Here is a 19,210-nt window from a genome sequence, read left to right on the forward strand (position 1 = left end):
AAGTGAAAGGCAAAGGAAAAAAGGAAAGATCTACCCATTTGAATGCAGAGTTCCAAAGAATAGCAAGGAGAGATAAGAAAGTCTTCCTCAGTGATCAATGCAAAGAAATAGATAAAAACAATAGAATGGGAAAGACTACAGATCTCTTCAAGAAAAATTAGAGACCAGGGGAATATTTCATGCAAAGATGGGCACAATAAAGGACAGAAATGGTGTGAACCTAACAGAAGCAAAAGATATTAAGAAGAGGTGGCAAGAATACACAGAAGAACTATGTGAAAAAGATCTTCATGACCCAGATAATCATGATGGTGTGACCACTCACCTAGAGCCAGATCCTGGAATGTGAAGTCAAATGGGCCTTAGGAAGCATCACTATGAACAAAGCTAGAGGAGGTGATAAAATCCCAGTTGAGCTATTTCAAATCCTAAATGATGCTGTGAAAGTGCTGCACTCAATATGCCAGCAAATTTGGAAAACTCAGCAGTGGCCACAGGACTGGAAAAGGTCAGTTTTCATTCCAATCCAAAGACAGGCAATGCCAAAGAATGTTCAAACTACGACACAATGGCACTCATCTCACACCCTAGCAAAGTAATGCTCAAAATTCTCCAAGCCAGGCTTCAACAGTACCTGAACCATGAACTTTCAGATGTGCAAGCTGGATTTAGAAAAGGCAGAGGAACCGAGATCAAATTGCCAACATCCCTTGGGTCATTGAAAAAACTAGAGAATTCCAGAAAAACATCTACTTCTGCTTATTGACTATGTCAAAGCCTTTGGCTGTGTGGATCACCACAAGTTGTGGAGAAGTCTGAAAGAGAAGGGAATACCAGACCACCTGAGCTGCCTCCTGAGAAATCTGTATTCAGGTCAAGAGGCAACAGTTTGAATTGGACATGGAACAACAGACTGGTTCCAAATCGGGAAAGGAGGAGTCAAGGCTGTATATTGTCACCCTGTTTATTTAACTTATGTGCAGAGTACACTGTGAGAAATGCTGGACTGGATGAAGCACAAGCTGGAATCAATATTGGCGGGAGAAATATCAATAACCTCAGATATGCAGATGCTGCTGCTGCTGTTGCTAAGATGCTTCAGTAGTGTCTGACTCTGTGCGACTGCATAGACGGCAGCCCACCAGCCTCCTCTGTCCCTGGGATTCTCCAGGCAAGAATACTGGAGTGGGTTGCCATTTCCTTCTCCAATGCATGAAAGTGAAAAGTGAAAGTGAAGTTGCTCAGTCGTGTCTGAGTCTTAGCGACCCCATGGACTATAGCCTACCAGGCTCCTCCGTCCTTGGGATTCTTCAGGCAAGAATACTGGAGTGGGTCGCCATTTCCTTCTCCAGATACGCAGATGACACCACCCTTACAGCAGAAAGCGAAGAATAACTAAAGAGCCTCTAGATGAAAGTGAAAGAGGAGAGTGAAAAAGTTGGCTTAAAACTCAACATTCAGAAAACTATATCATGGCATCTGGCCCCATCATTTCATGGCAAATAGGTGGGAAAACAATGAAAACAGTGACAGACTTTATTTCTTTGTCTCCAAAATCACTGCAGATGGTGATTGCAGCCATGAAATTAATAGATGCTTACTCCTTGTAAGAAAAGTTATGACCAACCTAGACAGCATATTAAAAAAGCAGAGACATTACTTTGCCAACAAAGGTCCATCTAGTCAAAGCTATGGTTTTTCCAGTAGTCACGTATGGATGTGAGAGTTGGACTATAAGGAAAGCTGAGTGCCGAAGAATTGATGCTTTTGAACTGTGGTGTTGGAGAAGACTCTTGAGACTCCCTTGGACTGCAAAGAGATCAAACCAGTCAATCCTAAAGGAAATCAGGCCTGAAAATTCATTGGAAGGACTGAAGCTGAAACTGAAACTCCAATACTTTGGCCACATGATTCAAAGAACTGACACCTTTGAAGAGACCCTGATGCTGGGAAAGGTTGAAGGTGGGGGGAGAAGGGGACGACAGAGGATGAGATTGTTGGATGGCATCACTGGCTCAATGGAGATGAGTTTATGTAAGCTCCAGGAGTTGATGATGGACAGGGAGTCCTTGTGAGCTGCAGTCCACGGATCACAAAGAGTTGGACATGACTGAGCAACTGAACTGAACTGTGAAAGACCCAGGAGTCCAGTCTTGTGACTTCCTAAAGGCCCTTATAAAAAAAGTGCAGGGGGATGTCTTGTTTTTTCTCTCTTTTCCTGTCTTTTTTCCTGGGGTCTCTGCTGAGTATTGTGGGTGGCTAGTTATTTAGCAGAAAATGGTGCAGAGAAGTGCAGAGGAGCCTGCTGAAGTCTTGTCAAAACAGGTGTGGGTTCAACAGTCTGAAGGGAAATTGTGAGGAGGCAAAATGCCACGTATTTTGACACTGCAGCTTATTGAGTAAAGTCTTTTTTCTTCCCACCTCCCCATCCCCACCTACATACATAATAAATGAAATAACCTCTTCCTTCTGGTCCCAGAGTGGTCAATGCGATAACCATTTCTTGACAGCAAGCAATGTGCTATTTCTTCTGGTGTGTGTTTTGTCGAAATATGTTTCCCTAGGAGATTCTCCTGAGTCTCAGATTTTTATTTTGAGGGTGTTTTTGCTGATATCCCTAATTCTATCTGAAGTGTCTGAACTCGCCTGAGGGCCTTAGGACCGTGTGAGAGGGAAAATGGATGCTTTATGGATCTTGGAAGGTCTCTGAGGGACTATTGGAGCTGAGATCCAATAACATCTCGTTTCCCACTCAACAACCACCATTACAACTCCACATTCAGGATGGGGTCTGACTCGTTAGTCTGCAGATGCTCTGGGCTTAGAGATAAATATTTAGGATAGCACTGGACTCTTGTTTCTGTTGTTCCCTAGTGTCCTCAGGATAAGGTCCAGATGCTTTTCTGTGTATAAATTCTTTCATTTTTAACTTTTCTTTACTTGTGTAGCCTTAAGTCTCATTCATACTCCCCTGGTACTCTGACCTTAGCTGGACCACTTGGATTTTCTCAAATTCCCTATGTTCTTTTGTACTTCTGAACATTTTCTTCTCTTCACCTGGATAACTCATCCCCATCTCCCAACTGATGTTATTGATTCTCTGATATGACTTTTCCTTTTGCACCTTGCTTCTAACTTTAATTCTTTTTTTTTATTTCAAGAAGGAAGTTCAGGGTGCTTTTCTTTGAGCAAGTATCTTAGCCATTTGCTTAGAAATGAGTCAAGAATGAAAGAAGGCTCTGGCTTTATAGCCGCTATGTAAGTTTTAAGTAATGAAAGTCTCAAATTTCTTCTAGTTCAATGGTTAGTAGATATTTACTGTAAAGGGCCAGAGAGTAAATATTTTAAGCTTTGTAGGTGTAGTAGTGTCTGTCATTTTTTTGTTTTTTTAAAGTCTTATAGGCTGTGGTACTCATTTGATCCACAGGCTAGAATTTACTGACCCCTGAGACTCTGGTTACTAGTATTGTCAATAATAAAGCATCAAAATTTCCCAAGGCTCCTGTGATACTGTGAAGGACAAATATTTCTGCTGAACAATGAGACATCATTTTCAGGCCCAATTATCTGATAAGTCCTGGTAGCTAGGACATTGGTTGTTTCATGATGGTTGAGAGGAAATTGGGAAATTATCTTATATAACCTTTGTAAAAGATTGCTTTTTTGAACTACTTTTAAGAGGTCATATAGCGTCTACCTATGAGGTTGATGGACATCACCTGGTCAGCATGTCGACCCCAGTTCCTGTGTTCTGGATGGTTCCTGCTTTTGCTTTCTTTCTCTGGCCCTGTGCCATGCTGTGCTTACTCATTCAGTCATGTCCGACTTTGTGACCCCATGGGTGCAGGCCGCCACGCTCCTCTGTCCATGGAAATTCTCCAGGGAAGAATACTGGAGTGGGTTGCCATGCCCTCCTCCAGGGGATCTTCCCAACCCAGGGATCAAACCCAGGTCTTCTGCCTTGCAGGGGGATTCTGACCCACCAGGGAAGCCCAAGAATACTGGAGTGGGTAGCCTATCCCTTCTGCAGGGGATCTTCCCAACCCAGGAATTGAACCAGGGTCTCCTGCATTGCAGGTGAATTCTTTACCAGCTGAGCTACCAGGGAAGCCCCAATCAGGCCCTAGGAAACCAAAACTATGAAGGCAAGGGGAAGGGAGGTCTTTAGCAGCTGAGGAGGTGGTCATTGAGGCTCTTCATATTGTAGAGCTGTGACCAAGATAATGAGCCTGTCAGAGAATGTCAGCACTGAGAGGTAACTGAGTGACCATCTGGATAGAGAAAGTGGAGACCGAGTTTTAGAGTAAGGGAATGGCTGAGCTGGAACTGAAGTCCAGGCTCCAAAACGTCCATCCCTGACTCCTCCCTTTGTTGACTCCCTGGCCACCTTAAATAGTGTGGGCACTCTTCCTCTGTTGGGTGGATGTTCATAGCTTGAGTACAAATGCCTTGTCTGGTTTCCAAACAAATGCAATGCTGCAGTCTCCCCACAGCAGGCTTGACTCAAAGTCAGCCTGCTTTCCTCCCACATGGAGAAAAGGCTTCCCTGATATTTGTCCTGGAAGAGTGGACCCTGCCAAGTTGTATGTCCCCTGAGAAGATTGACAGCCAGGCTGTGTTTCTGAAATCAAAAATCCACAGATGGCGAGTCATAGCATTGGCCTTTTCTCCTTGATGTGTTGGTGCTCCTGTATTGTGGCTTAATTAATAATGTCACTCTCCATAACGCTTGCATTAAAGCCAGGCCAGCATCTGATGGTGTGATGGATTATACCAGATTCGCAGCACTTTACATGTTAATCCTGCATATTAGCAGAAATCAAATAACTGAAGCTGCTCTTGGTGAGAAGTTGGTGCTTCTTCAGCGTAGCAAGGTGCAATGGAGAGAGAGGAGGGGGTAGGAGATTAAAGCCCTCAGCTAAGCAAATAAGATTTGACAAAGAGGCAAAGAATTTGGAGATGAATGTAGTGGGATGATGTCACTAGACAACTTGGGTCTGTGCTATCAGCCGTGTCACAATGGGAGACGTGGTGGAAGGGTGTTAGGGGAATATATGAATGGCATGCTTAGAGAACACCCTCGTACTTTTCTTTCAGGATTGGCTATAGACCAATAAAGACTTCTAAAAACCCAAAATGATAGACTGTTTTTTTTTTCCTAATAAAGAAACACAGTTACAGAACAGATCAGGTTTCCCTGGTGGCTCTGTGGTAAAGAACCAGCCTGCCAATGCAGGAGATGCAGATTCGATCCCTGGGTTGGGAAGACCCCTGGAGAAGGAAATGGCAACCCACTCTATTATTCTTGCCTGAGAAATTCTATGGACAGAGGAGCCTGGCAGGCTACAGTCCATGGGGTCACAAAAAGGTTGGACCTGATTTAGCAAATAAACAACAAAAGAACAGATCATGGCTCTGTTTTCAGGGTCTTGTATTCTCTATAAATCACCTGTATTATTTATTTAAATGTCCATCACACTCCATACTTTCTCTGAATTTAGGCTTTCGTACATTTTGTTATTTGAGTCTGGACTACTTCTCCTAGCTATTGTCGTGTCCGACTCTTTGCAACCCTGTGGACTGTAGCCCAGCAGGCTCCTCTGTTCATAGTTTTTGCCAGGCAAAAATACTGGAGTGGGTTGCCACTTCCCTTCTCCATGGGATCTTTCTGACCCAGGGATTGAACGCGTGTCTCCTGTGTTGGCACGTGGAGTCTTTACCACTGAGCCATCTGGGCAGCGAAGAATGCCTCCAGGAGAATATCATTTTCTTGACAAACATGCTTGGACCTTCCAAAATAAGGTTAGGTATCTTTCTTTCATGTTTTCACAGATCTTAAACCCACCAGAGCTCCATTACACTGTTTTGACGATACTACTTGACTCCTCTATCTCCATAACCAATCTGGGAAGACAGGCATTTGTCTTTGGTTTTCATGGTATTAGCCTGGCATTTACCTAGTGGGTACTGAATAAATATTTGTTTATTATTTGAAGAAATCATACAAGTCCTTCTTACATATAACTACTAGTATTACTTACTAGAGACCTTTTAGGAAGGACTGACATGAGTTTCTGGCTTTCTCCATTCATGGTGACTGTAAATCTCTGAGATGGCAAGGCAGGCACCTCTCTTATGCTATCTCAGCCTCTTCCCTGAATTAGCAAGAATTTAAATTGCAGAGACTAAGTGAGCAACCCAACTTTCATTTCCACTAACTCTATCTACTTTTTTTTTTTTAAGTTTGTATGCCATGCTGCCAAGAGAGATTTTTAGAACAACTCCTACGAGTTTTCATTTCATTTCATTTGGACTGTGTGAGATATATACTATACTCTATGTTAAATAGAGCTGTTACCACTTATTTCAGCTCTTTGGAAGGAAGACTTACCTAAATGCAAAGCAGGCAGAATAGAAGAATTTACATTTTAATGAATTATTTTATCCCCTTAGTAAAAACTCTCTGGGGAGCAAAGAACCTCAGACATTGACTGGTATTGACTTTTGGACTTCTGTGGATACTGCAGAGCAGGGGTGTATATTGCCTCTGTGTTAAGTAATGAGACAACTCATTGCCTGTTCTGGACATAAGGAGACAGTTAAATTACATTGTTCCCCAAACCCATTTAAGATCACCTGTTTGTATTTCCCTGTTATCTGCCATCTTGCTTAACTGTCCCAAGCTCTGATCAATCAATAAGTTATAGATGACAAATTTGCTATAAGATGAAATATGAAGCATGGTTCTTAGCTACAAGGAAATTTAAATTTAATTGAGAAGGTAAAGAATGAAACGATTAGCAAGTAATACAGGGCAGAATGTGAAACAGGATATTCCTTTGGCAAATACTTACCAAACATCTATTATGTGCCAGGCAATGGACGAGGAACTAGACCTACAGTAGTAAATAATAAAAATCTCTCACTATACGTACACATGCATGCTACGTCGCTTCAGTCATGTCTAGCTTTGTGCAACCCTATGGACTGTGTATTAACTGGAATATATGTATTGATATATTTACTGGAGTATTGCTTTACAGTGTGTTGATTTCTGCTGTACAACAAAGTGAGTCAGCTATAAGTATAAATATATCACCTCCTTTTTGAACCTCCCTCCCTCTCCTTCCCATCCCACCCTCAAGGTCATCACAGAGCACCGAGCTAAGCTCCCTGTGCTATATAGCAGGTTCCCACTAGCTAGCTATTTACGCATGGTAATGTATGGATGTCAATGCTACTCTCCCAATTTGTCCCACGTTTTCCTTCCCTCCCTGTGTCTGCATGTCTGCTCCTTACATCTCAATCTCTATTTCTGCTCTGCAAATAGGTTGATCTGTACCATTTTTCTAGATTCTACATATATGCATTAATATACAATATTTGCTTTTCTCTTTCTGACTGCTGACTTCACTCTGTATGACAGAATCTAGGTCCATCTGTGTCTCTACAAATGATCCCATTTCATTCCCTTTTATGTCTGAGTAGTATTCCATTGCATACATGTACCCCGTCTTCTTTATCCATCCCTCTGTTGATGGACATTTAGGTTGCTTCCATAGTGCTGTACTTTATAGTAGATAAAATCAGAAATTAAAAAGCCAACTTTGGACCCACACACCCCCAACCCCAAAATCCTTGCTTGTCTTTAGCTGAAGATGGTATACTTAAGGTGCTGAGGAACTGGAATGGGGAAGGCTGTGACCACCTGGTGGCAGCATGATTGATTCACTGAAGAAGAATCAGAGGGACACAAGGCCATAACAGACCACTTGTGGAATCTTTGTTCTGACCAGAGATCAAACCCTGAGCCTTTGGAGTGGGAGAACTGACTCCAAGACCCTAGACTACCAGAGAACTAACCTTACGGAGTATCAGATAGTGAGAACTCACACAAAGGAAACCACTTGAATAGAAGACCTGGCATCACCCAACCACCACCCAGTGGAGGATGCCTCATCTAAACAACAAATAAAACAAAAATACAATCCCAATCATCAACAGACAGGATTACCACCTCACTCAGCTTTGCCCATCAGAGGAAAAACAAACAAACAAACAAAATACTCAGCACAAATCTCACCCTATATAAAGCACACAAAAATCACTGGGCCAAACTTAGAACGGTAGAAACCAAAAGGAAGAAAGAATTCAACCTTCTTTAAGGAAAGAAATCAAATTTACTTGAAGCCTGGGAAAAGAAGACCTCAAACACAGTACCATTAAAAAAAAAAAAAAAAAAAAAAAAAAAAAAAAAAAAAAAAAAAAAAAAAAAAAAAAAAAAAAAGAAAAGGCAGAGAAATACTGCACAAATGAAGGAGCAAGCTAGAAACACAGAAGTCCAAATAAAAGAAGAGGAAACAGGAAAGCTACCTGAAAAAGAATTCAGAATAAAGATAGCAAAGATGATCAAAAACCTTGAAAACAAAATGGAGAAAATGCAAGAATCAATCAACAAAGACCTAGAAGAGTTAAAGAATATGCATACAGGGACAAAAACACAATTACTGAAATTAAAAATACTCTAGAAGAAAACAATAGCAGAATATCTGAAGCAGAAGAACAAATCAGTGAGCTGGAAGATAAAATGGTGGAAATAACTTCTGAAGAGCAGAATAAAGTAAAAAGAATGCAAAGAGCTGAGGACACTCTCAGAGACCTCTGGGACCATATAAAACACACCAACATTCAAATTATAGGGTTTCCAGAAGAAGAAGTTAGAAAAAGAAAGGGTATGAGAAAATTTTTGAAGAGATTATAGTTGAAAATTTCCCCAACATGGAAAAGGAAATAGTCAATGAAGTTCAAGAGGCACAGAGAGTCCCATACAGGATAAACCCAAGGAGAAACAGGCCAAGACACTTACTAATCAAACTAATAAAGGCTGAACAAAAAGAAAGACGATTAAAAGCAGCAAGGGAGAAGAAACAAGTAACATACAAGGGAAACCCCATGTGCTTAACAGCTGCTCTTTCAGCAGAAACTCTGCAGGCCAGAAGGGAAGGGCAGGATATATTTAAAGTACTGAAAGGGAACAATCTACAAACAAGATCACTGTACCCAGGAAGGAGCTCATTCACAATTGATGGAGAAATAAAGAGCTTTTCAGACAAGCAAAAGTTAAGAGAATTCAGTACCACCAAACCATGTTTACAACAAGTGTTAAATGGACTTATTTAGTCAAGAAATACAACAGAAGAGAAAAGATCTACAAAATCAACCCCAAACATTTAGAAAATGGCAATAGGAACATATGTATCAATAATTGCTTTAAATGTAAGTGGATTAAATGCTCCAACCGAAAGACACAGACTGGCTGAATGGATACAAAAACAAGACCCATATATGTGCTGTCTACAAGAAACCCACTTCAGACCTCAAGATATGTATAGACTGAAAGTGAGAGGATGGAAAAATATATTCCATGAAAATGGGAAGCAAAAAAAAAAAAAAGCTGGAATAGCAATCTTCATATCAGACAAAATAGACCTCAAAATAAAGAAGATTACAAGAGATAAGGAAGGACACTACGTAATGATCAGTGGATCAATCCAAGAGGAAGACATAACAATTGTAAATATCTATGCATCCAACATAGGAGTACCTCAATACATAAGACAAACACTAACAGACATAAAAGGAGAAATTGACAGTAACACAATAATAGTAGGAGACTTTAACACCTGACTCACACCAATGGACAGATCATCAAAATAGAATATTAATAAGGAAGCACAAGTCTGAAATGATACATTAGATGAGATGGATCTTATTGATATCTTCAGGACATTCCATCCAAATGCAGAAGAATACACCTTATTCTCACATACACACGGAACATTCTCCAGGATAGACCACATCTTGGGTCACAAATCAAACCTCGGTGCATTTAAGAAAATTGAAATCGTATCAAGCATCTTCTCTGACAAAAATGCTATGAGACTAGATATCAATTACAAGAAAAAAAAACTGTAAGAAATACAAACACATGGAGACTAAACAACATGTTTCTAAATAACCAACAGGTTACTGAAGAAATCAAAAGAGAAATAAAAAAATTTCTAGAAACAAATGACAATGAAAACATGACAACTCAAAACCTATGGGATGCAACAAAAGCAGTTCTAACAGGGAAGTTTATAGCAATACAATCCTACATCAAGAAACAAGAAAAACATCAAATAGACAACCTAACTTTATAGCTAAAGCAGCTGGAAAAAGAAGAAGAAAATACCCCCAAAATTAGTAGAAGGAAAGAAATGATAAAGACCTGAGCAGAAATAAATGAAAAAGAAACGAAAGAAACTATAGTAAAGATTAATAAAACTAAAAGTTGGTTCTTTGAGAAGATAAACAAAATTGACAGACCCTTAGCCAGACTCATCAAGAAGAAAAGAGAGAAGAATCAAATCAACAAAATTAGAAATGAAAAAAAAAAAAGAGGTTATAACAGACAATGCAGAAATACAAAGGATTATAAGATACTATTATGAGCAACTATATGGCAATAAAATAGATAACCTGGAAGAAATGGACAGATTCTTAGAAAAGTTCAATCTTCCAAGACTGAACCAGAAAGAAATAAAAATTATGAACAACCCAATTACAAGCACTGAAATTGAAGCTGTGATCAAAAACCTCCCAAGAAACAAAAGCCCAGGACAAGATGGCTTCACAGGAAAATCTGTCAAACATTGAGAGAAGAGCTAATGCCTATCCTTCTAAAACTCTTTCAAAAAATTGCAGAGGAAGGAACACTTCCAAACTCATTCTACAAGGCCACCATCACCCTGATACCAAAACCAGACAAAGACACCACAAAAAAAGAAAAATACAGGCCAATATCACTGACGAACATAGATGCAAAAATCCTCAACAAAATTTTAGCAAACGGAATTCAGCAACACATCAAAAAGCTCATACACCATGATCAAGTTGGGTTTATTCCAGAGATGCAAGGATTCTTCAATATACACAAATCAATCAATGTGATATACCATATTAACAAATTGATAGATAAAACCATATGATAATCTCAATAAATGTGGAAAAAGCCTTTGACAAAATTAACCTATTTATGATTAAAACTCTTCAAAAAATGGGCATAGAAGGAAGCTACCTTAACATAGTAAAGGCCATTATGATGAGCATACAGCAAACATTATTATCAATGGTGAAAAACTAAAAACATTCCCACTAAGATCAGGAACAAGACAAGGGTGTCCACTTTTTCCACTATAATTCAATATAGTTCTGAAAGTCCTAGCTACAGCAATCAGAGAAGAAAAAGAAATAAAAGGAATCCAGACTGGAAAAGAAGTAAAGCTCTCACTGTTTGCAGATGACATGATACTGTATATATTGTTAGTGTTCATCACCCAGTCAAGCCCAATTCTTTGTGACGCCATGGACTGCAGCCCACCAGGCTCTTCTGTCCATGAGATTTTCCAGGCAAGGATACTGGAGAGGGTTCCTTCTCCAGATACTGTACATAGAACACCCTAAAGATAGTATCAGAAAATTACTAGAGCAAATCAGTGAATTTAGTAAAGTTGCAGGATACAAAATCACTACACAGAAATCACTTGCATTTCTATATACTAACAGTAAATAATCAGAAAGAGAAATTCAGGAATCAATCCCATTTACCACTGCAACAAAAATAATTAAATATGTAGGAATAAATGTATGTAAGGAGACAAAAGTACCATACACAGAAAATGATAAGATACTAATTAAAGTAATCAAAGATAACATAAACAGATGGAGAGATATTTCATATTCTGGGGTAGAAAGAATCAATATTGTGAAAATGATGATACTACCAAATGCAATCTACTGATTTAATGCAATCCCTATCAAATTACCAATGGCATTTTTCACAGAACTAGAACAAAAAATTCCACTATTCATATGGAAACAAAAAAGAACCTAAATAGCCAAAACAGTCCTGAGAAAGAAGAATGGAGCTGGAGGAATCAAGCTTCCTGGCTTCAGGTTATACTACAAAGCTACAGTCATCAAGACAGTATGGTACTGGCACAAAAACAGAAATGTAGACCAATGGAACAAGATAGAAAGCCCAGAAATAAACCCATGCACCTATGGGTACCTTATTTTTGACAAAGGAGGCAAGAATATATAATGGAGAAAAGACAGCCTCTTAAATAAGTGGTGCTGGGGAAAACCAGACAGCTACATGTAAAAGAATAAAATGAGAACACTTCCTAACACCATACACAAAGATAAACTCAAAATGGATTAAAGACCTAAATCTAAGACCAGAAACAATCAAACTCTTAGAAGAAAACATAGGCAGAACACTCGATGACATAAATCAAAGCAAGGTCCTCTATGACCCACCTCCTATAGTGATGGAAATAAAAACAAGTAAACAAGTGGGACCTGATAAAACTTTAAAGCTTTTGCACAGCAAAGGAAACTATAAGAAAGGTGAAAAGACAACCCTCAGAATGGGAGAAAATAATAGCAAATGAAACAACTGCCAAAGGATTAACTCCCAAAATATACATGCAGCTCATACAACTCAATACCAGAAAAAACAAACAACAAACAAACAACAAAAAGTGGCAAAAAGACCTAAACAGACATTTCTCCAAAGAAGATATACAGATGACTAACAAACACATGAAAAGATGCTCAATATCCCTCATTATTAGAGAAACGCAAATCAAAACTACAATGAGATATCACCTCACACTGATCAGAATGGCCCTCATCAAAAAGTCTGCAAACAATAAATGCTGGAAAGGGTGTGGAGACAAGGGAACCCTCTTGCACTGTTGCTGGGAATGTAAATTGATACAGCCACTATGGAAAACGGTGTGGAGATTCCTTAAAAAAGTAGGAATAAAACCACCATATGACTCAGCAATCCCACTTCTAGGGCATATACTTTGAGGAAACCAAAATTCAAAGAGACACATGTATCTCATTGTTCATTGCAGCACTATTTACAATAGCTAGAACATGGAAGCAATCTAGAGGTCCATTGACAAAGGAAAGGATAAAGATGTTGTGGTATATATACACAGCCATAAGTGGAATATTACTCAGCCATAAAAAGGAACACATTTGAGTCAGATCTAATGAGGTGGATGAACCTAGAACCCTATACAGAGTGAAGTGAGTCAGAAAGAGAAAGATAAAGACCATATTTTAACACATATATACGAAATCTAAAAAAATGGTACTGAAGAATTTATTGACAGGGCAACAATTGAGAAAGAGAGAGAATAGACTTATGGACAAGGGGAAAGGGGAGGAGAGGGTGAGATGTATGGAAACAGTAACATGGAAACTCACATTACCATATGTAAAATAGCCAACGGGAATTTGCTGCATGGCTCAGGAAACTCAAACAGGGGCTCTGTAGCACCCTAGAGGGGTGGGATGGGAAGGGGAGATGGGAGGGAGTTCCTAAAGGGAGGGAATATATGTATACCTATGACTGATTCATGCTGAGGTTTGACAGAAAACAGCACAATTCTGTAAAGCAATTATCCTTCAATAAAAATAATTAAAAAAAGAAAACTTTGATTAAAGATTATATCAGAGTTCAGTGCTAGGAGAAGGAAAATAAAACAGGATGATATGATAAATATGGATAGGAGGAGTGTGGTTGAAAATAGGAGAAACACTTTTGAAATGTATTGCTTTAGATTGGGTTGTCATTTGAGCTTTTGCATGAGCTACTAGGAAGAGTCAGCCATGTGGAGGTTTAGAGGAACAGATTCCTGACAGAGGGAATAATGAAGATCAATCTTTGATTGAGGAATGAGCATGTATGTTTTCATGTTTGAGAAACAGAGAAAAGGCCTAGAGTGGCCGGAGCACAGTAAGGAAGGAGTGGTGTGATACAGGGTCTGAGTGTAGGCAGGGGCCCCGATGTGCAAGGTCTGCCAGAGTTTAGAGAAAGAAAGCTTCATGAGAGCCAGAACAATCATTACAGACATTTTGATAAAGGTGATGGTGATTAAATGAGCCTTTGTAAAATGGGTCCAATTAATGGGAGAGAGAGAAAGAAAAGCACTAATAGACAGGGGGATGTTGTTATCAACAGCACAGAGACCTGTTAGGTCTGTTTGTCTATGTTGTTTCCATATTAGTACTTACTGCTTGTGAGCCTGAGATGCACTACTATTGTAGCTTTACAGAGATGGGTTATATGCTTGTTACTTTTGTAATGATTAAAAATGCCAATACTTCTTTGTTTTTATGTTTTAAGTAATGCGAAGAGTCGGACATGACTGAGCAACTGAACTGAACTGAACTAATGCTAGGATACAGAATTTAAGCAAACACAGTGAGACGTGTCCTTTTTTCCCCACCCCACAGGCACCCCAACTCCCCACTGAGGGGTAATTAGTGCCCAGCTGTGTGTTCTTGCAATATTTCTCTCATCCTCATTGTTTATTTCTTAAGCCTTCTCTTTTTATTTTTATTAAATGCTTAGGATTCTATTTTGCCTGTGTGTTAGTGGTAAGCTTCCTCAATTGCTTTTATTTCTAAAGGATGTTTTGCTACTCTTAAATTTTTAATAGTAGATTACTTTCCTTAAAACAGTCTTAGGAGGACTAGGGGTTACACGTGGGCAAAATAGTACAATAGTAACTGAACATCTTCAATTTTTCAAGTGCATAGAATTCACAGGTTAATTGCAGTTAAGGATAAATTATTTTTTAAAAGAAACAGTATAAAGGAGTTGAAAAAAGAATCCCTGAATTAGGCATCCAATAATTTGAATTCTGGATATGTCTCTCTGATTAACTAATGTCATGACATTACATATATCACCTAACTTCTGGTCTCATTTTCACATCTATTAAGTGGAAGAGGTGGTTCCTTCCCTTTTTAATAATTCTCTAATTTTAGCTGAAGACTGAAGTTTTACTCCACATGCTTTTCTATGGAATTTCACTAACTTAGCATAGCCATGCAGTTATATTCCCACTGGAAAAATGAAAGGTTTAAATAAGAGTTCACAAATACATTTTTTGACATGTCTAAGAGCAGCATTTACATTATATTTGCTCATGTTTGATGACATGATAAATTGACTCATTTCATTAGTATATTTGGTCATTCACATTACCTCATCTTATGCCATTTACAAAGTAGATGTTATGTAAATATCTATTAACTTTCTGACCATGGTTGCTAATTCATGTCAAATAATTGTGTGAGACCATGAATTACCACCCCTTGCAGCCCCTTCTTCCTTCACCTTCAGTCTTTCCCAGTATCAAGGTCTTTTCCAATGAGTCAGGTCTTGGCATCAGGTGGCTAAAGTATTGGAGCTTCAGCTTCAGCAGCAGTCCTTCCAATGAATATCCAGGATTGATTTTCTTTAAGATTGACTGGTTTGATATCCTTGCAGTCCAAGGGACTCTTAAGAGTCTTCTCCAGTACCACAGTTTAAAAGCATCAATTCTTTGGTGCTCACAGTTAGACACAATCACTGACACAATGGCGATGAATTTGAGCAAACTCCAGGAGATAATGGAGGACAGAGGAGCCTGGCATGCTGCAGTCCATGGGGTTGCAAAGAGTTGGACACAACGTAGCAACTGAACAATAACAATGATGAATTATCAAGCCATGTCACTGATCTTTAGAAATAGCAGGGAGCTTATCCCTCAAGATGCAGCTAGCAGAGTTATATGAAAGAAACAAACCAGGTATTTAATTTTATCTGGGCCACTCTGTAGAGAACTGGTGTTATAAAGTAACATAGAAACAGTTCCCTGTTTTAGTATACGTGCTGCCAAAGTGAGCGCAGAAAAAGCAGTTCCGTGATTTCAGAGAATAAGCAGTTCTGATTCCAGAGATAGAAACGCCTCTGTTAAAATAATCACATCAAGCGTTCATTCACTGTTTTAATAAGAATTAAGAATATACTCTATGTGTTAGTTGTCTACTAGAGAGATACAACTTCTGTATCTCTAGAGGAATATGTAAACCATTCGAATCATGCCAATAAAAGAGAGAAAAATACTGAAAACTAAGAGAAAGATAGATGCTCAGAGGAAAAAAAAAGATGGCTCCAGTTTGTAGAGAATCTGAAAATTCTTTATGAAGGATTCATGAAGGTGGCATTTGAGCTGGGCCTTGAAGGGTACAACATCACTTATTTCACTTTGAGGCAACAGTTCAGTTGGATGGATTTCAATGAATGGAAATGTAAAATGCAATAGTTCTCTGGTACTATCTGTACATATAAGCCAAGAGTTCTTGGTAAAAGAGGAAGCAGTCCTACATTATTTACAGCCATGTGTTACAGGAATAAAAAATGTATGAGTTGCAAAAATTTGATGGCTAAGTTTTCTCATCGCTGAAGCAAATTGGTTTCCAACCTGGATCCTATCAGACAGGGTGGTCACTTTGCATTTTTCCTCCCTGCAGTGTTGCCCAGGCAACTATCTCCTCTGATGGAAGATGCCATTAGGGCAGCATTTCCAAAAGGATTTTCTGCAGAACCTGAGCTTCAAGGTGCTCTGGAAGGAAAAAAGCAATCCCATAGACAAATAACTCAGGACAATAGTAAAGACTATGTTCTCTAATCGACACTTACAATGCATATTTGTCTTAAAGTCTCTGCAAAGTCTCTCAGAAGAACTTTCAAAAGTCTCAGAAAGAAGACTTTCTTCTCTCAAGAAAGGAACCTGTTTAATTTTGGTCAGTTTGGTGTTCTCCAACCCAATTTTATTAAAAGACAAATTTTAAAATGCTTCTGTTGAGGTAAAATTTACATGCAGTGTGATCCACAAACCATAAGTATATAATTTAATCAATTTTAATAAATACGTTTGTGTAATCATCACCCAAACCACGATGTAGAATGTTCCTTTTACCTCCCCAAATTCTGTCTTACCCTGTTTAAGTCAATACTTATCTCCATTGAAAACTACTCTTTTGATTTCTGTCATTACAGATTGTTTTGCTTGTTCTTACATTTTATTTATGTGGAATCATACCATAGGAAAGTTTTTGTTTCTACCTTATTTTTCTCAACATATAAGACAGCTTGTGTTTTAGAGATTTATTCATAATGTTGTATCTATACATCATTTATTTTTATTGCTAGGGAAATATTCCACTCCATGGGTATACTACAGTTCACTCATTCTTCTATTGAACAATTTATTTGTCTTCAGGTTTAGAGATTATGAATAAGGTATTTTTGAATATTATTATGGGATTTTATGGACTTATATTTTTATTTATGTTAGATAAATGTCTACAAGAGAACTTGGTAGGTGTATAAAATTTTACATTAACTCTAGCAATGCATGAAAGATGTTTCACATATCACCCACATTTGATACTGTCAGTCTCTTTCAGTTTATTGTTCTAGTGAGTAAAATAAACTATATTTCCCTTAAATGTTAGAATTCAACAGTGAAACCATAGGGTTTGGAATAATCTTTGTGGAAGGTTTTTGGGCGGCAGGATAATTTAATTCATCGTGAGAAGGTTTGTTTTGTGATAATATATTCAATTTACTACTAAATAGTTTATTTGTCTCTTCTCTTTCTTCCTTATTCACTTTGACAGCTTGTGTTTTAGAGAAATTTTTCCATTTCAAGGAGTTTGTCACATTTATTAGCATGCAACTACAATATTTCCTTAATATATTTTTAAATTAAAAATTTTAGCAAAATACAGTTGATTTACAATGTTATGTTAGTTTCAGGTATACAGCAAAAATGATTCAGTTATACATGTATATAACGACAAGTATATATATATTTATATACTTTTTTTACATTCTTTTCTATTACAGGCTATTATAAGATATTGAGTATAGTTTCTTGTGATATACAGTAGATCCTTAGCTATGTTATTGGCTAGCTATTTTTTATATATAGTGCGGATAGTTACTTCCAAACTCTCAGTTTATTCCTCCCACACCTTTTTGTTGTTATTGTTCAGTTGCTCAGTCATGTCCGATTCTTTGTGACCCCATGGACTGCAGCATGCCAGGCTTTCCTGTCCTTCACCATCTCCTGGGACTTGCTCAGATTCATGTCCATTGAGTCGGTGATGCCATTCAACCATCTCATCCTCTGTCATCCCCTTCTCCTGTGGCCTTCAATCTTTACCAGCATCAGGGTATTTTCCAGTGAGTCGGCTCTTTGCATCAGGTGGTCAAAGAATTGGAGCTTCAGCTTCCACATCAGTCCTTTCAATGGATATTCAGCATTGATGTCCTTTAAAATTGACTGGCTTGATCTTCTTGCTGTCCAAGGGACTCTAAAGAGTCTGCTCCAAGATCACAGTTCAAAAGCATCAATGCTTCGGCGCTCAGTCTTTTTTATGATCCAGCTCTCACATCCATACATGACTACTGGAAAAACCATAGCTTTGATTAAGTGGAAATTTGTTGGTAAAGTGATGTCTCTGCTTTTTAATATGCTGGCTAGGTCTGTCATAGCTTTTCTTCCAAGAAGCAAGCATCTTTTAATTTCATGGTTGCAGTCACCATCTGCAGTGATTTTGGAGCCCAATAAAATAAAGTCTGTTACCGTTTCCATTGTTTCCCCATCTGTTTGCCATGAAGTGGTGGGAACCGATGCTATGATCTTTGTTTTTTGAATCTTGAGTTTTAAGCCAGCTTTTTCACTCTCGTCTTTCACTTTCATCAAGAGGCTCTTAAGTACCCCACCTTTTGTAAGGCTGTATATCACCATCCTGCTTCTTTAACCTATATGCAGAGTACATTATGAGAAATGCCAGGCTGGATGAAGCACAAGCTGGAATCAAGATTGCCAGGAGAAATATCAATAACCTCAGATATGCAGATGACATCACCCTTATGACAGAAAGTGAAGAGGAGCTAAAGAGCCTCTTGATGATGGTGAAAGAGGAGAGTAAAAAAAACCGGCTAACAATTCAACATTTAAGAAATGAAAAAAAAAAAAGAAAGAAATGAAGATCATGGCATCCAGTCCCATCACATATGCTAAATAGATGTAGAAAAGTGGAAACAGTCACAGATTTTATTTTCTTGAGCTCCAAAATCACTGTGGACAGTGACTGCAGCCACAAAATTAAAAGACACTTGCTCCTTGGAAGAAAAGCTATTACAAACCTAGACAGTGTCTTAAAAAGCAGAGACATCACTTTGCCAACAAATGTCCATATAGTCAAAGCTATTAATTTCCCAGTAGTCATGTATGGATATGAG

The 19,210-nt window shown here is 38.5% G+C and overlaps 1 long non-coding RNA gene across 1 annotated transcript; it reads left to right on the forward strand.

The window, feature by feature from the left end:
- The first annotated feature begins 898 nt into the window (after positions 1 to 898).
- Positions 899 to 18,840, forward strand: LOC122439203. Its single transcript, XR_006268825.1, has 3 exons — positions 899 to 938; positions 15,264 to 15,270; positions 18,699 to 18,840. It is a non-coding gene; the product is annotated as an uncharacterized LOC122439203 (long non-coding RNA).
- The last annotated feature ends 370 nt before the right edge of the window (positions 18,841 to 19,210 follow it).

The sequence above is a fragment of the Cervus canadensis genome, chromosome 4, assembly GCF_019320065.1.
Source record: "Cervus canadensis isolate Bull #8, Minnesota chromosome 4, ASM1932006v1, whole genome shotgun sequence".
NCBI lineage: Eukaryota > Metazoa > Chordata > Mammalia > Artiodactyla > Cervidae > Cervus > Cervus canadensis.